The 19,604-nt window shown below is 49.3% G+C and overlaps 1 protein-coding gene across 1 annotated transcript in view; it reads right to left on the reverse strand.

Moving 5' to 3' along the window:
• FHIP2A (FHF complex subunit HOOK interacting protein 2A) overlaps positions 1-19,604 on the reverse strand; it is a 246,797-nt gene that overhangs the window by 12,950 nt on the left and 214,243 nt on the right. The gene's annotated exons all lie outside the window — the stretch shown is intronic.

A 19,604-nucleotide genomic window follows, 5' to 3' on the forward strand; every position in this document is an offset into this window, starting at 1 on the left:
AAATATTTTTTTTTCATAAAGACACATATGTCATCAGCAGAAGATTGCGGTCGCGTGAGTTATAGTTGCCTGCACTAACTATAACGGGGGAATTTCATTGGTTTTTTATCAGTAAAATTTCCGCTAACTATAACATGTGTGAAACCTATGGTTTTTTCAGTGAATTTGTACGGTTTTTTAAATGCTAAGTTACTTTACGCCATTCGTGGCGTGCGCGCCCACTTAACGCAGTTCGTTCCGTGCGCGCACAGTAAGCACGCGGTGCGCTTCGCGCACCGCGCGCCCACTTTACGCAGTTAGTGCCGTGCATGCACGGTGGGCACGCGGTGCGCTACGCGCACCGCGTGCCCACGTTACGCTAGATGGGCCATGTACGCACGATGCGCTTCGCGCACCGTGCGCACATGGAGGACATATGATGCACTTCGTTTTGAAAGGTATTATTTTAATTTTTCGTAATTTTTATAAGCCATGCACAAATGGTGCCCTTCGGGCACCATTTGCACACGGGGTGGACAGGGTGTGGATAATTTTTTTTTTTTTTTAAATATTATAGTTTATCTCATCTGTTAAAAGCAATGCACAATTGGTGGCCTTCGGCCACCAATTGCACACGGGGTGGGGAGAGTGTGGATAATTTTTTTTTTTATATAATTTTTTACCGTACGCGTACGGTAAGCGTAATCGGCTAAATTAGCGAAAAAAAAAAATGCAGTTTTTGGTCTTGGGGGATCTTTGGGGACTCCCTCAACATGGCTATGTGTGTGGGAGCTGTCTAAACAGCCCCTTTACATGTTTTTGTGCTTTGTATTTTCATCATCACTCTCAGTGCGAGAGAGAAAATGGCGGCCGCCGCTTCCTGGTTTCGGCCGATTCGAATGTTTACTAAGATCTAAGAGCCAATCAGAATCGCGCTCGCGCACGCCACCGTACGCGTACGGTAAGCGTACCGTAAGCTGGCTCAGATATATATATTGATTTAAAGGCTATTTTCTCAGAATCTACTGAACAGATTTACACCAAACCTACAAAAGGCACTTCCTTGACCTGAGGACTACCTCTCTGCCAAATTTCAAGTAATTCTGTTCAGCCGTTCGGGCTGTAGCCCTGTCTAAAGGTCCTATGGAAAAATGCATGGGAAAAACGCGTTTTGGGACCCCCCCTTTTATCTCAGCCCCCGCTTGACGAATCCCCCCGAGACTTTCAGGGTAGGAGCGGAGCATAGCGCCCCACCTATTTTGAAAAATTCGCGAGGATTCGTCGACCGGCGCCAAAGTTATTCAAAATAGAATGTTGCGGATTTCCTATGGAAACGTGGTCCTAACTATAACTACCTACTGGCGACCGCCAGTAGGTAATATATATATACACATATATATATATATATATATATATATTTATTTATTTACTTGTAGATGCTTTCACCCAGCCGTCTTCATCCATTGGTCTCTTGTATCACACATTTTTCTTCTGCCCACTGCTGCATATGGCCATGTCCGAACTGGGGTGGCAGAGTGGGCTAAAGAATGGTGATGGATCAAACCCAGATCTGTTGACTGGGTGTGAGTGTTTGATTGGTTCTGATGCTCCGTCCATCACCACCCCCTTTTGTACTGCTTTGTTCGCCACAAGTTGGCAGGGTATGCTCAGACGTGAGTCCCTTGCTCACTTCGCCACTGGATTCACGCAAGCCTGGCTGAAGACGGCTGAAATGCCAGAAACCGGTCCTAGGAAGCTTGTTTCTGGTCCAGGGAAGGCATGGCTTGGCAGTTCGGGCTGGACTGTTCCCATGAGGCACAGGGTCAGACTGATTTGCATATGGCCATGTCCGAACTGGGGTGGCAGAGTGGGCTAAAGAATGGTGATGGATCAAACCCAGATCTGTTGACTGGGTGTGAGTGTTTGATTGGTTCTGATGCTCCGTCCATCACCACCCCCTTTTGTACTGCTTTGTTCGCCACAAGTTGGCAGGGTATGCTCAGACGTGAGTCCCTTGCTCACTTCGCCACTGGATTCACGCAAGCCTGGCTGAAGACGGCTGAAATGCCAGAAACCGGTCCTAGGAAGCTTGTTTCTGGTCCAGGGAAGGCATGGCTTGGCAGTTCGGGCTGGACTGTTCCCATGAGGCACAGGGTCAGACTGATTTGCATATGGCCATGTCCGAACTGGGGTGGCAGAGTGGGCTAAAGAATGGTGATGGATCAAACCCAGATCTGTTGACTGGGTGTGAGTGTTTGATTGGTTCTGATGCTCCGTCCATCACCACCCCCTTTTGTACTGCTTTGTTCGCCACAAGTTGGCAGGGTATGCTCAGACGTGAGTCCCTTGCTCACTTCGCCACTGGATTCACGCAAGCCTGGCTGAAGACGGCTGAAATGCCAGAAACCGGTCCTAGGAAGCTTGTTTCTGGTCCAGGGAAGGCATGGCTTGGCAGTTCGGGCTGGACTGTTCCCATGAGGCACAGGGTCAGACTGATTTGCATATGGCCATGTCCGAACTGGGGTGGCAGAGTGGGCTAAAGAATGGTGATGGATCAAACCCAGATATGTTGACTGGGTGTGAGTGTTTGATTGGTTCTTATGCTCCGTCCATCACCACCCCCTTTTGTACTGCACTGCTGCATGAGGCTGTGTGTCAGCCCACTTCTGCCAATGGCTAACTTCACTGCTCTTTCAAAAGTGCACACCCAAAAAGTAGTTCTCTTCAGTGCCAAGGCCAATTATGGCACTAGGTGTTTTAAAAAAAATATATATTTTCGCTTTTAGTCAGTTTCTTAACCTTTTTTTTTTTTTGGCAATGGGCAAACTGCACCAACAAAGTTTTACAAAAACCACAAGAAACAACAAGCATCGACACAGCTGGCTTGCAGCCAGCACCACACTGACAGGCTTTGTCAGTGCTCGAAATGATGCTGTCCACTTTGTCATCGAAAGTGTATCACATTGATCTTACTTGGGATGAACCTCCAAGAAAGTGTTAAAGAACATCTCAGCTTTTCACTCCGGCCTACATTTAACAGCCAGTAGTCCCTTCAAGAGTAACCTTGGCAAACACACTGGGTACCAGTTTAAGACCAAATAAAAGTAACCCTAAGTGGTAATAGTTTTTTTCATCTGAAATGTGAGCACCTTCTGTACTCTGAATGATAAAGATCTATTTAAAAGTATGAAACAAGCAAGTCCAGAGGCAAGAGTGCATCATAAAATAGAAACCGCAGACTCCAAGAGGCACATCAGCTCCTGTAGCACAACCTCTAGAGTGTGTTTCTGTAGCAGGAAGTAAACGCTCGACTTAAAATATTTTCTCTGTGGCTATGCCCTCTGTAGTATGCAGATAAAAGATTCACCACTCCATGCAAATGGAATTAAAAACACTTTCATTGGTATACAAATCCATACACTGGATGAGGTCTCACACTGTGACCTCTTACTGCGAATGGACATTTTCCAAGTTAGTATTGCATTGTGATAAACCTTAGATCGTCTGTTATAAAAACGTCATTGACCCTATCCATTCTTGTGGAGGGGCAATCAAAATTAATATTACTCATTACTTTATTTTTAAACCTTACTTTAAACCAAGAACTCAATTAGTCTCGGCATGGATAGTTCCATTCTAAAGTCTCGCCTATCAACCAGCACAAGCTGGTTGGTTGCGAAAGACTTATTGTGAATTTACAGTGGGCTTAGAGCGTTACACTGCTTACCATTTGTTAGATATATTGTCACTCACATTTGCTTTCTTCTTATTCAATGGCTTGCCTTCCTCTTTCTTTTTTTGTTTGTTTACCCCTCCCCTCCCACAGGATAGCCTCTTTACAATCCTTTTAATTGGCTATCTTGTAGCTATTGACTGATGACTTTTAGGTAACTTTTTTCTTTTTGATTAAAAACTTCATGCGAATGTATGAGTTTTCCAGCTGTCTCCCTCGTGCTTCTCTCTTCCCAGTGGCATAGCTAGTACTTTTGCCACCTGTGTTGGCCGCATGTAAGAGCTGGGTGCCGCCCCCAAAATTCGTGCCGCCCCCGCCATTCCCCCTTGCTACATCACCGTCTCCTCCTCACCTGCACATCAAGCAGTGGCGGTGCGTCCATTGGGGGCGTTGGGGCGTTGCCCCCCCACCCACGCCAGCAGCTCCCTCGGCGTCTCTGAACTTAGTTTACTTAAGTTCAGAGACGCCGAGGGTGGGGAGAACTGACAATGCATGTCAGTCAGCAGGACGTCAGACCGTGGGCGGTCCGGCATCATGTTGACTACATGCATCGTCAGACAAGCCAGGGACAGTCAGCACAAGTGCGCATGAGTGGGCATGGTGAGCAAATTTTTAGCACGTGCCCAGTCATGCGCACTTGTATTTTCACTGCCTTGCGCATGCCCATTAGGAGCCCCTCGGTCTCCTAATGGGCAGGCGAAGCGTAAGCGGTGCCCTCAGCCAATCCTGGCGCTGCAGCAGTGCCAGGATTGACTGAGGGGTTGCCACTCCAGTGCTGACCCTGTTTGAAGAAGGCAGAGGCGCCAACGTGGACCAGGAGCAGAGGCGGTCAGGTAAGTTTTCGTTCCCTCGGCCCCCCACCCCCGTACGAACCCCCCCCCGCGCTAACCCCCCCCCCCTCCGCGACTGCCTCCTCGCTCTTGAAGAATGTTTTTGCGTGCATAGGAACATAAAATGCATACTGTTTTGCGGAATGGCCCATCTCCATATGCTGTGAGCTAGGTGTGAAAGCTGAAGAGTGTCCCCCCGTGTTTTTGTATGTAATACATTGCTGTCATGTTTGTACGGATCAGGACAGCTTTGCCTACGAGGTGGAGTTAAAAGGATTTCAATGCTAGGAAGATCACTAGCAATTCCAGATAATTTATGTGGAATTGTTTTTGTTGAGAGGTACATATGCCCTGAATGGTATGATTTTGAAGATGAGCTCCCCAGCCGGTGAGCGATGAGTCTGTTGTGAGCACTATCTGTGGAACCAGGTCGAGGAATGGCCGCCCTTTGGAAATGTTTTGAGTGTTCCACCACTGCAGAGAGCGATGTGTGCGGCTGTCCACCAACGCCAGATCTGTTATCTGACCTTGTGCCTGGTTCCACTGACGTGCCAAACACTCCTGTAAGGGATGCATCTGGAGTCTTGCGTAAGGGATGATGAGAATGCAAGCCGCCATCATCCCGGTCAACTGCATGAACACTCGAGCTGGTAATGAGTGTTGAGGCGTACATTTTGATAAGAGGGCTTGCATGGTGCTTATTCTGACTGGGTTAGAATATTCTGGAGCTTTTGAAGTGTTTATTGTAGCTCCTAGATATTGTTGTGTTGTGGACGGTTGGAGATGGGATTTGGAGAGGTTGACTGTGAATCTCAAATCGTGAAGGAACTGTATTGTTTTGAATGTGTGTTGAACACAGCTGCTGTGTGACTTGGCTTTTATGAGCCAGTCGTCCAGGTAAGGGAAAACGTGAATATGTTGTCTACGTAAGTGAGCCGCCACTACTGCGAGGCACTTGGTGAAGACTCTGGGTGCTGTGGTTACTCCGAATGGGAGGACTTTGAATTGGTAGTGTTGGCCGTTTATCACAAACCTGAGGTATTTCCTGTGAGCGGGGTGAACGGGAATATGAAAGTAGGCGTCCTTTAAATCCAGAGTGGACAGAAAGTCGCCTTATTGAAGTAGTGGGAGTACCTGTTGGAAAGTGACCATATGGAAATGGTCTGACTGAATGTATAGATTTAATGGCCTGAGGTCCAGTATTGGTCTGAGAGCCGTCCTTTTTGGGGATTAGAAAGTACAGTGAATAGACTCCTGTGCCTTGATGCAGCAAAGGGACTGGTTCTATTGCATGTTTTTGTAACAGGGAGAGAACCTCTTGTTTGAGAAGAGATGTTCTGAGAACATTGGTCGTTCTCTGGGAGGAATGTTTGTTGGAGTACCAGTGAGTACCAGGCAATAACCATACTGGATAATTTGTTTCACCCACTTGTCTGTTGTAATGGAATTCCAGACAGGTAGGAACTGTGATAGGCGTCCTCCGACAGGAGTAGAATGGTCGGGGGTAGCGGGGGGGGGGGGGGGGGGGGAGTCACTGCTTGGTTGCAGGGGAACTGCAGGTGGAATTATTTTTGCCTCTTCCCCGATTGTTGTTTCCTCTATATCCTCCTCGATAGTACCCTCGGGAGGAGGAAGGTTGATTTTAGTTTTTGTAAGTAGAGAAGTAGAGGAGGTATTCTCTGATGACATTGTTTTGGAGCCACCCCTATAAAAGGAGCAACGAAAGGAGCCTCTGTTAGAGGGTAGTTGGAGGGCTCCCATAGATTTGGCAGTTTCTGTATCTTTCTTCATTTTTTATAATGAAGAGTCTACATTTGGTCCAAAATGATGATGTTGGTCAAAGGGCTGGTTTAGTATAGCGGACTGTACCTCTTGCTTGAATCCAGAGATTCGAAGCCAAGCATGGCGGCGTAGCAAGATGCTGGTGTTAATGCCACGGGATGCTGTGTCAGTGGTATCTAGTGCACATTTTATAGATGGGTTTGTAATTAATTTACCCTCTTGAATGAGGTCGTTGGCTTTACCCTTGTATTGGTCTGGTAAATGCTGTATTAGCTTTTCTAGTTCATCATAGTGCGCTCTGTCATAGCGTGCTAGGAGGGCTTGCGCATTGGCAATGCGTCGACTATTAGCTGCTTGTGATGCAATTAGTTTGCCTGCAGTGTCCATAAGCTTTGACTGTGGCTTGTGAAATTGGCTCGCTAGATACAACAAGGGAGTCCAGGGGCACTTGACCCTTAATATAAACTGGGAGCAGCTTTATATTTTTTAGCAACTCTTCGGGTAAGTATTCGTGCTCTAACTGAGTCCTTGAATATTTCATTAGTGTGCTTTAGCATGCCTTTTGACAAATGTTATAGTGTAGTCTGCGCACAACCTCTCTAAATTATTCTATTTTTTGATATATAGTTTTAAACTTTACATCTAATTTTTAAGGGTGCTCCCTGGGTGGCATCTTCCGGCCTTGGGACGTCGCTGTAATTAATGCTTAATTGTGCTCTCAAATTCCTTTGGTTGCATCTCCATGGGAACACCTATTGTCCTATGATAAGGATGTTAGCAATTTCTTTTCATCAGTAATCACGTGCACGTGTGAATGGTTCTCAATACAGTTCTTTATTTATTTTGGTTTTCTTTTCATTTGAAATTTTCATTTCATAGAGCTTTTTAATTGTAACATCACTCGTTATCGCTCCTATGCATTTCGGGCTACTCGCCCTTCTTCAGGGAGCATCTCTGCAACAAACATCACAGCACACATATTATTCAAATTATCTGTGGGTGGATCCATGTCCCTGTCCATCCCTTTTTTCTCTCCGTAATTAACCAAAACTATTATACATCATTCAGTACCATGCATTTCTGATATAGTTCTAAATTTGTGTGTCTTTAAAAGTGAAATCCAAAAGTACATTCAAAGGTACACCCGTGATATATTGCAATTATGTGCCGCTTGTGCCGAGACGCCATTGATTAAACCAAGGCGCCTTTAAATAAACCAAAGTGTTTACTCACAATACTGTAAGAACTTACTCACAATCCTATAAAAGTTACGCGATTATTCACGGGTGTACCTTTGAATGTACTTTTGGATTTCACTTTTAATTTAGAACTATATCAGAAATGCATGGTACTGAATGATGTATAATAGTTTTGGTTGTAAAGGAAGTTCTTTAGGTGGCATTTCCTTTTCTTTAGTTGTTTCAGACGGTATTTTATTAATAGTGTCTGAAGCCTTAAGAGGAGTGGTCTGTTTTTTTGGTTCTGACTCCTTTGGTGCATGTTGTTTATGCTCCGAAGGTTTGTGTAAATGTGAGAAAGTGGCTCTGTATATACTGTTCCTTAATAGGTACAGGGTGTACAGAGTCCACAGTCCCCAAGGGTTTGACAGAGGCTAAAGTTAGATATAACCTTACTCTCTAAAGTGGTAGCTTGGTCGAGCAGTAAGGCAGTATCAGAGGACAGTGTAAAGCATTTGTTGTACACACTCAGTCAGCAAATGGCCTCACACACTCAATAACTGAACTCGAGGCCAATGGTTTATATATAAAAAAAATATATGCTTGTTTTATTTTAGAACCAACATTTGGATTTAAAATATACTTTCTCAGAATGAGATGTTTTATATAAATACTTTTGCAATATGCAATTGACTTTTGTAAACAGTTACAAGTGGTTGCAATAGGCAACTCTATTTTAAACACAACAATGCATTGAGCTCAATGGAAATTTTAAGTTATTTGCAACAGATTACTTTTAGGATTACTTTTGGAATTCCAGGACTGGATCCTAGATTCAGTCTTGGGACAGTACTTAGAATCAAGTGATGAAAGTCGACTTAATTACTGTAATGATTTTTAAACAATATTTAGCTATTTTAAAAGTGGACACTTAGAAAATATTTCAAAGAAAACAATCAATGATTCCCTATGGAAGAAAATTCAAGTTGCAGGTACAGTATGTTCTCGTTCCTTTTGTATTCCAGTACTGGGTACCTAGACTCAGTACTGGGACCTTTATCCAAAACAGGTAAGTCATTACGGTTTCAGATATTATACGATTTTTAAAGAATATTCAAAGATTGCAGAAATTGACACTTAGAAGAAATTTCACAGAAAAACAGTCAATGATTTCCTATGGAAGAAAATTGGGTTACGGGTAAGTACAGTTGTAAGTATTTTCCAGAGTCAGTGCTGGGCACCAGGATCCAGCACTGGGAGCTCACCTAAGAGCAGGTGAGTAATTTCGTTTTCGTTACTCGGCTGATTTTTGGTGAATATTTTAAGATTTGAAAAGTCCACACTTTTCAGGAAATGTCAATGTCAATGTCAAAGATTTTTGTATAGCGCACAAATCACCAAAGGTCGCAGGGCGCTAGCAACCAAGACAAAGAAACCGGGCAGTAACATGATATTGATGTGCCTAAGCTTTTTGAGAAAAGAGCCAGGTTTTCAGCTTTCTACGGAAGAGTGGATGGTCAGTTATGGAAAGTAAATCCAATGGAAGTCTATTCCATAGCATGGGAGCCTGGTATGAAAAGGAGCGACCTCCATTACGGGCGGTCCGGACACGGGGTTGAACAAGTAGAGGTCTAGAGCTAGACCGCAGCGAGCGTCCTGGGACGTACCTTTGAAGTTTTTTCGCTAGATATAGCGGGCCAGTGCCCTGCATTAGTTTGTGCGTAAGGCATAGGATTTTAAAGCGCCCTCTTTGGCGAATTGACAGCCAATGTAGGGTGTTCAAAATGGGGGCAGAGGGAGTGCGTGGAGGGAGATCCAGAACAAGCCTCACGGCCGTGTTCTGGAGAATCTGAAGTTTGGAAAGTTGATCCTGGTTGAGTGCAGTAAATAAAGCATTGCCATAATCTAATCGACTAATGATCAGACCCTGGACCAGCGGTTTCCTGGCTTCTATGGGTAGCCATTTGAAAATCTTGCGTAGCAGACGCATGATGCCGAAACAGGTCCCCAGCACTTGATTTATGTGGGTCTTCAGGGATAAAGAGTTATCAATTGTGATACCCAAGTTGCGGACTGCGAGCTTGGGCGAAGGGCAGGTGCCCAGCTCTGGAGGCCACCAGTCACAGGTCCAAAACTGTTCGGCCTTCCCAAATAGGATTACCTCGGTCTTCCCACCGTTGAGCTGAAGCCTGTTTAAGTGCATCCAGTCATTGATCTTAGTCAAACAGCTCTTGAAACGAGTTTGGACATCAGACTGGTCAGGATCACAAGTCACAGCAGCTGGGTATCATCGGCATATGATAGTGTGTCAAAACCATAAGACCTGATGATGTCGGCCAGCGGGGCTAGGTAAACATTAAACAGCATTGGGCTGAGGATCGAGCCCTGCGGGACCCCGACCGTTACTGGGTAGGAACAAGAAGTGATCCCGTCCACAGAAACCTTAGTAAAACGATCTGCCAGATAACCCGCAAACCAGTCCAGGGCCCTCCCTCTGACTCCAATCTCCCACAAACGATGTTTGAGAATACTGTGGGAGATTGTGTCAAATGCTGCCGACAGGTCCAAAAGGACCAGAATTGCCGACTCTCGGCGATCCAGGGCCAGTCTAATATTGTCCACTACCTCAATGACTGCGGTCTCCGTGCTATGAGCCGCACGGAAGCCAGATTGGGAAGGGTCGAGGAGCCTGTGGGTTTCGAGATAGGTCGTGAGGCGTTTATTGACTAGAAACTCCAGGACCTTCCCAAAATAGGGAAGCAAGGAGATAGGGCGATAGTTGGCTGGCACGCTAGGGTCAGCCGAGGGTTTTTTAAGAATGGGCTTCACCTGTGCCAGTTTCCAGCTTCGGGGGAATGTGGCTTGATTAAAAGACAGATTGAAAACAAAAGTTAAAATGTCCACAAATAGAGGTAAAATTTTGGCACAGGGACGGGGAGGAAAAGGATCGGCGGGGGAGCCGGATTTAACCCTTCCTAGGCTCTCACTGACTTCGATGCTTGTTATGGGATCAAACTCCGTTAATAAAGGAATGTTATTCTGTTGAGGCGAGGGACTGGTTTGACTCATATTGGTGGTATGGCAGACATGAACGGCTGCCCGAGAGAGAAATGAGTCATAGATTGTTTTAATCTTGTTATCAAAAAACAAGGCAATGGAGTCGACCCAGTCTTGGGTAGGTACAAAAGAAGATCGCTCAACCTGGGGAGCGGTAAATTCCTTCAGTATCTTGTGCAGCTCTTTACTAGAGTGGGCTGCTTTGTTGATACGCTGAGTAAGATAGGCCCTTTTTGCGGATTTGATCTTATTCATATAAATTGAATGAAAATTTATATAATTTCTACGGTGCTCATCAGTCTTTGATTTCCTCCACTGGCGTTCAGCGGCCCGACATTTTTGTTTATCGGTTTTTAGTGCCTCAGTGAACCATGGTGAAGCATTCCTTTTTACTTGGACCCTTGTGAGAGGGAGAACTTTATCAAGGGTCTTTGTGATGGATGATTCTAAGTTACTGACAGCGGAATCAACCGCATCCACCTTTACTCCTTGTGAGAGAGGCCCAAAGTGAGATAAAAAGGTGTCGATTGAAAGTTTGCGCCAAGGCCGTATCCAGGTGTTTAACTTTAAACTATCATTGGTAGGCATGGTTAAGGGCATACTGAAGTCAACACCAGTCAATGTTACCCTATGAGGAAAATAGAGTTATCGGTTTAAAGGTAAGTACTCGACTGGCAGAGTTGAGGTTCTGGGCTTAGACTCAAGGGTCCCCCAGGGTCAGGTAGGTACAGTTGGGTCACCCTCAGCGACTCTGGGGCGGCTGGGTGCAGAGAGAGTTAGGCCCAATGTTATCCTATGAGGGATAGGGGGGCCTTGGTTGGTGGCTGCTGACTGGCAAGCCACGCGGCTGTGGGAGCTGGGCTCCTGGTCACTTACTCAGGGCAAGTGGGGAAGTAGGTAGGTGGAGAGGTTGCACTGCAAGGGCCACTCGGGCGGCTGGGTGCAGGGTGCTTTTGAGCCTTCGGGCGCTCAATTAATTTCAATGGGAAATCTCCGGTTTAGAAAAAGACTGCAAGCTCGGGGACGAGGATTCTTCAGGTGCCACCACCACTTCGAGAGGTAAGTTGGGTAGTTGGAGGATAGGTAGGTACCCCGGGATTGGGCACAGGGGGCCACGGGGCGCCGCGTGCAGGGGTGCCTTTCGGTGTCGGGAAATCTTACCCTCTGTTGATCGCGGTAGGGGGGGGGGCACCTTGTTCTGAGGCTGCAGGCTTCTTCAGGAGTGTCGAGGGAGGTCCTTGGGTGCCGGACTCGGGGTCACAGTCGCCGTGGGGTCGTCCTCGTGGTCTTTGTTCACTCTGGCACTGGTCAGGCTTGGCTGGTGCAGAGTGTGCCGGGTTCGCGGATCCGGGCTGCTGCCAGGGATTAGAGGTAGGTTTTGAGTAGAGCCTCTACTCATGGGAGTCCCAGGGGCTTAGAGCCAAAAGGTAGCCAGGGCCTCCAGGGTTTGTGAGGTTGCTGGCCACAAGAGATGCCGGGTTGGAGCAGGAGCAGGTTCGAGGGTCGACAGGCCGGTAGGGCTGGGGCCAAAGCAGTTGGTGTCTTCCTCTTCTTAGCAGCTGCAGGGCAGGTCTTCTTTCTTCTTGCTCTTCTTTGTAGTTTGGAATCTGGGGAAGGAAGGTTCAGGGTGCCCCTAAATACTAGATTTAGGGGTGTTACAGGTAGGTGAAGGGCAGGGACCAATGGGTCCCTGTCCTGGGGTGGGTACACCCCCTATTCTGCCTCTCTCCTGTGGGAGGGGGGCAGTAGCCTAGTCCTGATAGGGTAGGGCTTCCAATCTTCAAGATGGCGAGAGCCCGGAGATGTGCTTCACCTCGCATCCCCCACCTGAGGGGTGGGGTTGGCAGGCTGGCACAGCCCCTGTCCTTATTTGGGGTTTCCGGCCAAAGCTTCCCGCCAGAGTGGGGGGTTGCAGTGGCCTGGGGAAGCTCACAGAGGCGGCATGCCTTTGAAGCTTCTCCCTGTCCATCCTGGGGGAGGAGATTTAGCACCTCGCCCAGGTTGTGCATTGTTGCAGGCCCATGAGAGCAGGGGCTCTCCCACCCAGGGGTCCAGCAACATGTTTGCTGTGTAGCAGCCTAGGCAGCCTCAGAGCAGACGTGGATTGTAGGTTAGGTTTAAGGGGGCATCTCTAAGATGCCCTCTGGGGTGCTTGGTACATTAAATCCCACACTGGCATCAGTGAGGGTTTAATGTGCTGAGAAGTTTGATACCAAACTTCTCAGTCTTCAGTGTTGCCATTATGGTGCTGTGGAGTTCGTGTTTGACGAGCTCTCAGCACCATGTATTCTTAAATGGCAGCACTGCACTTACAGTGCTCAGGAATGGACCTGGGTACTGTAGGGGCACAGGGCTCTTGCGCCTGTGCCCACACCATTGGCATAGGGCACCCAGCTAGAGGGGTGGCTGATGTATGCCATGGCAGTGTAGGTGATGGGCATGGCACACAGGGATGTGTGTCATGTCGACTTTGTTTTTGTCTTGCACCCAAACACTCAGCCTGCAAAGGCAGTGTGTGTGTGTGTGTGTGTGTGTGTGTGTGTGTGTGTGTGTGTAAGGGTACAGGGCCTCTAAGGGTGGCACAATGAGTGCTGCAGCCCTTCGAGGCCTTCCATGGTCACAAGGCCCTGGGTACCTAGGGTACCATTTACCAGGGGCTGACATGTGGCCAGGGTTTGCCAATTTGGGTTTTGTTTGTTTTAGGGAAGGAACATAGGCCCTGGGCACCTGATTGGCAGGAGTCCAGGGCACACTCAGTCAAAGTACATTCAGCAATTCAGCAAAAAGTGGGGGTATACCATGCAAGAAAGATGGCACTTTCTCACAGTAAACGCTTGTCTTTTGTAACTTTCGGTTCCGAAGGTTTGTCTTTAGGTTTTGGATCTGAAGGCTTATCTTTGGGTTTCGGCTCTGAAGATTTGGGCTTAGTTATTGCTGGTTCGAAATTTTTGGTTTATGAGATGTTATTGCCGGTTCGAAATTTTTGGTTTATGAGATTTCGGGTCAGAGTCTTTCGGTGCCGAAGATGACTTTGGTGCCGGTATCGAAGCATCGGATCCATGCTTGGATTTGGTTTTCGGTGCCGGGGATGGTGTTTCGATTCCGTGTGGACGGCTCGATACCGAGCCGGAGGCTTTGTCTTTCGGTTTCATAGCTGGGCCGGAGGGCGGGGCATCTGAACCATGCTTTTGGTGTTTCCCTAGGCCCGAGGGCGAAGGTAGCAGCGGTGCCTTCATGGGTTTTTCAGTGACTTGGGGCTTGTTACTCACTGTTCATTGACCTGGAGTGATGTGAGAGTCTTCCTACATGTCGGAGTCATTGACTTCAGACACGGAGATTTCTTCCTCTTGTTCGGCGCTGTGCTGATGAGATTCACACCGTTCTGTGAAGATATCCGGCACCGGGCTTGTGCCGCGTCTCATCTCGTAACGTTAAGCCAGATGGTCACGAATCATTTTCTTCGATCAGAATGATCGACAGGCCTCGCAGCTACTTTCTTCGTGCTCCGGAGATAGGCGCAGATTACATTAACCACCTCTTGGCCTTCAGCATGCATACACAGAAAATTTGAGAACATCTACAGAGGAGACCTTGGCAGGCAGAGGGTGGATGGAAGAAACCCATCTATTCAATTGTCAGAAAGAAGAGAAAGTTTGTTTCTTGCAATCCTCGTATTACATCATGGGTATCTGCACTAAATTCACATCTCAGCTATCTAAAAGACTATCCAACACTTTTCTTTTCAAACAAAAGTTAAAAAGAAAGTCTATTATAGATCTTTAATTTGTGTTTTTTGTTTAATGAAAATAAAATCAACATCTGATGTACCAAAGCAACTAACCAAACCGTTGACATTCCTCTTTAATGACATAAAAGTAAAGCAGGCAAAATTGGCAGCAGTGGCGGACCGGCTCCAGAGATACACTGCACAAACGCTTTATGCAGGAAAATGGTGGCCCGGCCAGACTGTGGTGCGGGCTGGTGTGTACTGCGTGCCTGCCTGGCTGAAGGAGGCGTTGCGCCCCTGATCTGTATGAGTGCCGATGGAAGCATCTGGCCCTGGCTGAGAGGGAGACCGGTGACGGTGAACGTTAAGGACAGGCTGAGGCTGGCAGACTGCAGCCCTGCTTCCTGGACTCCGGATTTGGCTTTCCACGAGGCCTCCCCGCTGCGACACCTGGGCCCCATGAGGCATTGAGACGGACAGCAGTGCCAGGTAGGGGGGTGACGGCCGGGAGGTCGCCCGGCAGGGTGTGATGTCCAGCACTGGCGGAAAGGAGCTGGGTGGCAGCCGGCGGCCTGCCCGCAAGATTGCGGCCTTGGTTGTGTGGGGCCTGCTCCTGGTTGAGCTCTCCCAGGCCAGAGTGCCCTTCGCCTGCTGCAGCCTTGAGCGGACCCCCGCAGGTGGGTGGCTGGAGAGCGGAAGTGAGGCCCCAAGGGATGCGCGACTCCCGCTGGCCAGGGCAGCACCTCGGTCAGCCGGGGAGGGGGGGGGGGGGGGGTTGACGGGGCTGGGGTGAGTCGTTGTCTCAATGACTGGGCGGTATGTGAGGCGGGCCGGACCCTCCTGCTACGGCAGCAGAGAGCACATGGGCTGGCCCGCTCAGCGACCGTGGTGTGTTGATGGACACTGTTGGACTACGTGACCTGGCCTTGTGGTGGTCTTGGCAGCGTGAGGGCCCCTGATCATCAGTGACGGAGTCAGTTGGGTGCCAGGGCCTCGACCATAGTGCGGATCGGTCCTTGGCCTTCCGTGAACCGGCTGGCAGGCATTTCACAGCGACTTGAGGAGGCAGACCTGAGGAGCCTGGCGGGCCTCTGTGCTTGCTTTGCTCTCTGGCCCCAGAGTCTGGTTGGGTCTGGTGACTCTGGCTGAAGACGACCCATCGTACTGTTTGGCTTGCCCTGTCTGTGCTGGGGGTGAAGCGGGTCCCTGTTTTCCCCCCGCCTCGTCGGTGGTCACTGTGTCGACCCTGTGATACCTGGCCATGGGGGGGTCATTGGGCTGCGGCTTGGACTGGCATCATCTGGCAGCCACTGCAGCAGGGGACCACTCCTGAAGGTGTGGGCGGACATGGGGATACTATGCAACCAAAACTCTCCTTTGAACTCCACAAAGCTCCTAAAAGGAAGCCCCCCCCACGTTGGACGACACTGACGGAGAGAACATGGCGGCTGCGCTGACCGCAGAGTCGAGCATACGGGCCATGTTCACTGAGCTGGAACAATCTCTGGCAGCGATAGACCTCCAGATCGATTCAATGTCTGAATGCCTGGACCGGCTGAAAGACGACTAGCACATCTCGGAGGTTGAACAGCGTACATCCGAGCTGGAAGACGATGGCACGGCGACTCGCGAAAAACTACACAACATTGAAAAGGTGCTCGAGGTCATCCGCCTAAAAAATGAATACCTTGAGGCAAGGTCCCGGCGCAACAACCTGAGCATTTTGGGTGTTAAGAGTCCACCGCGATGACCTGGGTGGAGGACTACGTCGAGGATATGCTTCGATCCCTGTTTGGGGATGCCCTGTCGTCCGTTTGTGTGGTTGATTGTTCCCACAGGTCCTTGGGCCCCGCGGCCCCCTCCGGGTGCCCCGGCCCGCCCCACTGTAGCAAGGCTGCTGAACTATAGGGACCAGGACATGGTGCTACGAAAGGCCCGCAACTTGCAGGACACCGGATACCAGGGCAACGTAGTTTCATTCTTCCCGTACTTTACACTATCTGTACTATCTGTACAGGCGGCCCGCTGAGAATTTGTGCCCGTCAAGCGGATGCTACAGCAGCAGGACATTAAATACTCCCTTCTCTACCCGGTGAAGTTATGGGTTTTTCACTCCGGAAAGACGTCATACTTCACAGATCCCAAGTTGGCCACCAAATTTGCCCGCAGTCTTAAACGCCCGAAGCCAGCTGCCACCACAAACCAGGACCAGTTGGCAGTTGATACATTAAATGAGAACAATTGACCAGTCTGCAACAGCCTTACTTTCCCATTGGAGTTTGTCTGGACACTAGTGTTTCATGGGTTTGACATTCGCTTTATGCCCCTTGGGCATTTGTTTCCACTGGTTGTTCGTGCAGGCATGGGTTGCGTTGGGTGGTAGCCTGATTGTTATTATGAGCCCTTTCGGGCTCTTGCCTGGCCGCCCGGCTCTATGGGCTGGGATACGCCGTGCTCCCTGGCGCTGCCCCCGGGATGAGTCCCATTTTCCACTATGCTGTTGGCCATTTGCGGTCTGGTTAGGTACGGGGTAATGCTCTTCAGCCTAGTTGGGTGGCTGTTGTGGGAGGGGGATGGGTACTGGTTGTGTTGATTGCGATGTCCATTGATTGTCTCCCTCTTGTGTTCTTTCCCTCCCCCTTCCCACCCCTCTGGCTTCGCCCTTGCAGCTGCGGGTTCTATGCTACTTCCCCCATTGCTTGTGAATTGAGACGCCGTGGTAATGGTTTAACAACCAAGTGCCAACAGCACTCTTAAAGCCATCACCTGGAATGTGCGGGGCTTGAATGACTGTCGAAAGGTGCGCCTTGTGACAGCGCTGCAGAATTGCCATGGGGCGGATATCTGTTTGCTACAGGAGATACACCTGACGCGGGACATGTATTCACGCTTGCGAGCTGGCTGGCTGGCTGAAAAATTTATAGCAGGCTACTCTAGCTACGCGAGGGGCACGGCCATCATTCTTAGAAAGGGTTTACTGTGGCACACACGCACTATCATCCAGGATCCCATGGGTCACTATGTGATGGTTTCCAGAATTCTTGGCGGATGCCGCATCATATTGATCTTGATATATGGGCCTAATGATGATGACCCTCTGTTCTTCAGTGAGGGGTGGAGGCTTGTGGAATCTATGGGTCCGAGTGATGTGATGTGGGGTGGGGATTTTAATGTGGTGCTTGATCTGGAAAGGATAGATCGGGAGGCTCACCCCGGCCCCACCAGTGGGCAGCGGCGCAATTGGAGGTGCTGATGGAGGACTATGGCGTGATTCATGTCTGGCGTCGGAGCCACCCGCTTGGCCAGGAGGGTACTTGTGTCTACTCCGGGCCCTACGTGGTCCAGAATAGATTTTTGGCTAATTTTCCCAGATGTTAACACCTGGGTTCGACACTGTGCTCATCTCGCCCGCTCCCTCTCTGACCACGCACCAGTGCTGCTAGAATTCGCACTGCCAGATGCGCCGATCAGGTCCTTTAGCTGGAGACTCCCTGCTGCAGCCCTGGGAGGCCAGGTCTTCAGTGAGGACATCGAAGTCGCCATAACGGAATATTTCGAGCTTAATGATGGTTCAGTGGAGTCCCCATCCACGTTATGGGAGGCATCTAAAACAGTTATTAGGGGTAAGTGCATCGCTAAGCATGCCGGCGTCCTTCATGCTCTTCGAGGGGACTTGAGGCAACTCAAAAGACAGATATGGTCCCTTGAGCAGGAGTATTTTACAACTAATCGGCTCCCACTTCTTGCACAGCTCAAGTCGTAGATGGCAGAATTCGAGGAAGCTGCGCTAAGGGAGACACATTATTTGGGGAGGGAGGCGAGGTCGCGTCAATATGGCGAGGGTAAAAGAGCCGGTAAGACCCTTGTGGGACTGCTTCGGAAGCCCTGGGCAAATGAGTACATCTGTGAGTTGCGCAGGGGCAAGGAAGAGTTAGTGGTAGGGCAGGACGCAGTCCAGGCCAAAATGATGGCTTTTTATTCCACATTATATGCTGCACATCTGCTTTCCTGCTTTGATTCGATTGAGCTGGTCTGGCTCAGTGATGCTCACCTCAGGTACTTCGTCGAACCATTCTCTGTGGAGGAAGTGATCGCAGTCACCCGGGCTATGCCCGGCGACAAAGCTCCGGGGCTGGATGGGGTCACCTCAGCCTTCTATAAGGAGTTTGCGCCGCTGCTCGTGTCCCATCTTCTCAACATGTACGAGGATTCGTTGAAACAGGGTGCCCTCCCCCCTTCTCTCCTTGAGGCGCTCATTGTGACCATACTCAAACCTGATAAGGATCTGTTAATGTGTGACTCGTACATACCTTTATCAATGATGAATATTGATAATAAAATTCTTGCTAAACTTCTCGCCTCGCGTCTGCTCCCCACGATCCTTAGGCCAGACCAATGCGGTTTCGTCCCGGGTCGTAGCACTGCTCAACCTCTGCACCCCCTTTGCGGTGCTGCAGGGGGTGGATCCCTCCCTCCATGCGGCAGCGATATTCCTCGACGCAACTAAAGCATTCGATACGCTGGAGTGGCCCTACCTATTCTCGTTGCTCGCCCGTATCGGCCTTATTCCCGCGTTCCTTAAGAAGAGAACGTTGCTCTATACCTCCCCCACGGCTAGGTTGTGGATAAATGGAGTCGTCTCCCCTCTGATTAAGGTCGCCCGGGGCACCAGACAGGGGTGTCCGCTGTCACCCCTCCTTTTTGCGGTCAAGATGGAGCCGCTGGCGGGCCGGTTGCGACAACACCACGCGTGGAGCGGTCTTGACTTCACGCCCCGGGTAGTCCTTGAATCAATGTAAGCAGATGACGTGGCTCTTTACCTCCAGCACACTACAGACAATCTTGATCCCCTCATACGGGAGATCATCCGGTTCGGCGGCCTCTCAGGAGTCACAATAAACTGGGAAAAATCAGCAATCTTCCCGCTTGCAGCTGCAACGGTGGTATTCCAATCAGAGTTCCCAGTAAAATGGGCTGACTCTCCCTTGAAATACTTGGGAATCTGCGTCAGCAGGGACCAGGAGGAGCTGTGGCGATATAACTATGGCAGACTTATGGGGTGGTTGGAGAGCCGGCTTCCCTGCTGGCTAGCTCTCCCGTTTTCACTAACGAGCGCCTTTCCATCACGAAGAAGGTGATATTGCCCAAGTTTCTTTACACCTTTGTGAATCTACCACTTCCCCTCACGGCTGAATTCAAAAAGCGTCTTTGTTCTAATCTGATTTACCTGTCGTGAGTGGGTAGGTAGCCACAGGTCACTTGGGGAACTCTTACCCTCCCGTTTGAACAGGGAGGCCTGGGGGCGCCGGATATGGAAT

Source organism: Triturus cristatus, chromosome 1_2, assembly GCF_964204655.1.
Source record: "Triturus cristatus chromosome 1_2, aTriCri1.1, whole genome shotgun sequence".
NCBI lineage: Eukaryota > Metazoa > Chordata > Amphibia > Caudata > Salamandridae > Triturus > Triturus cristatus.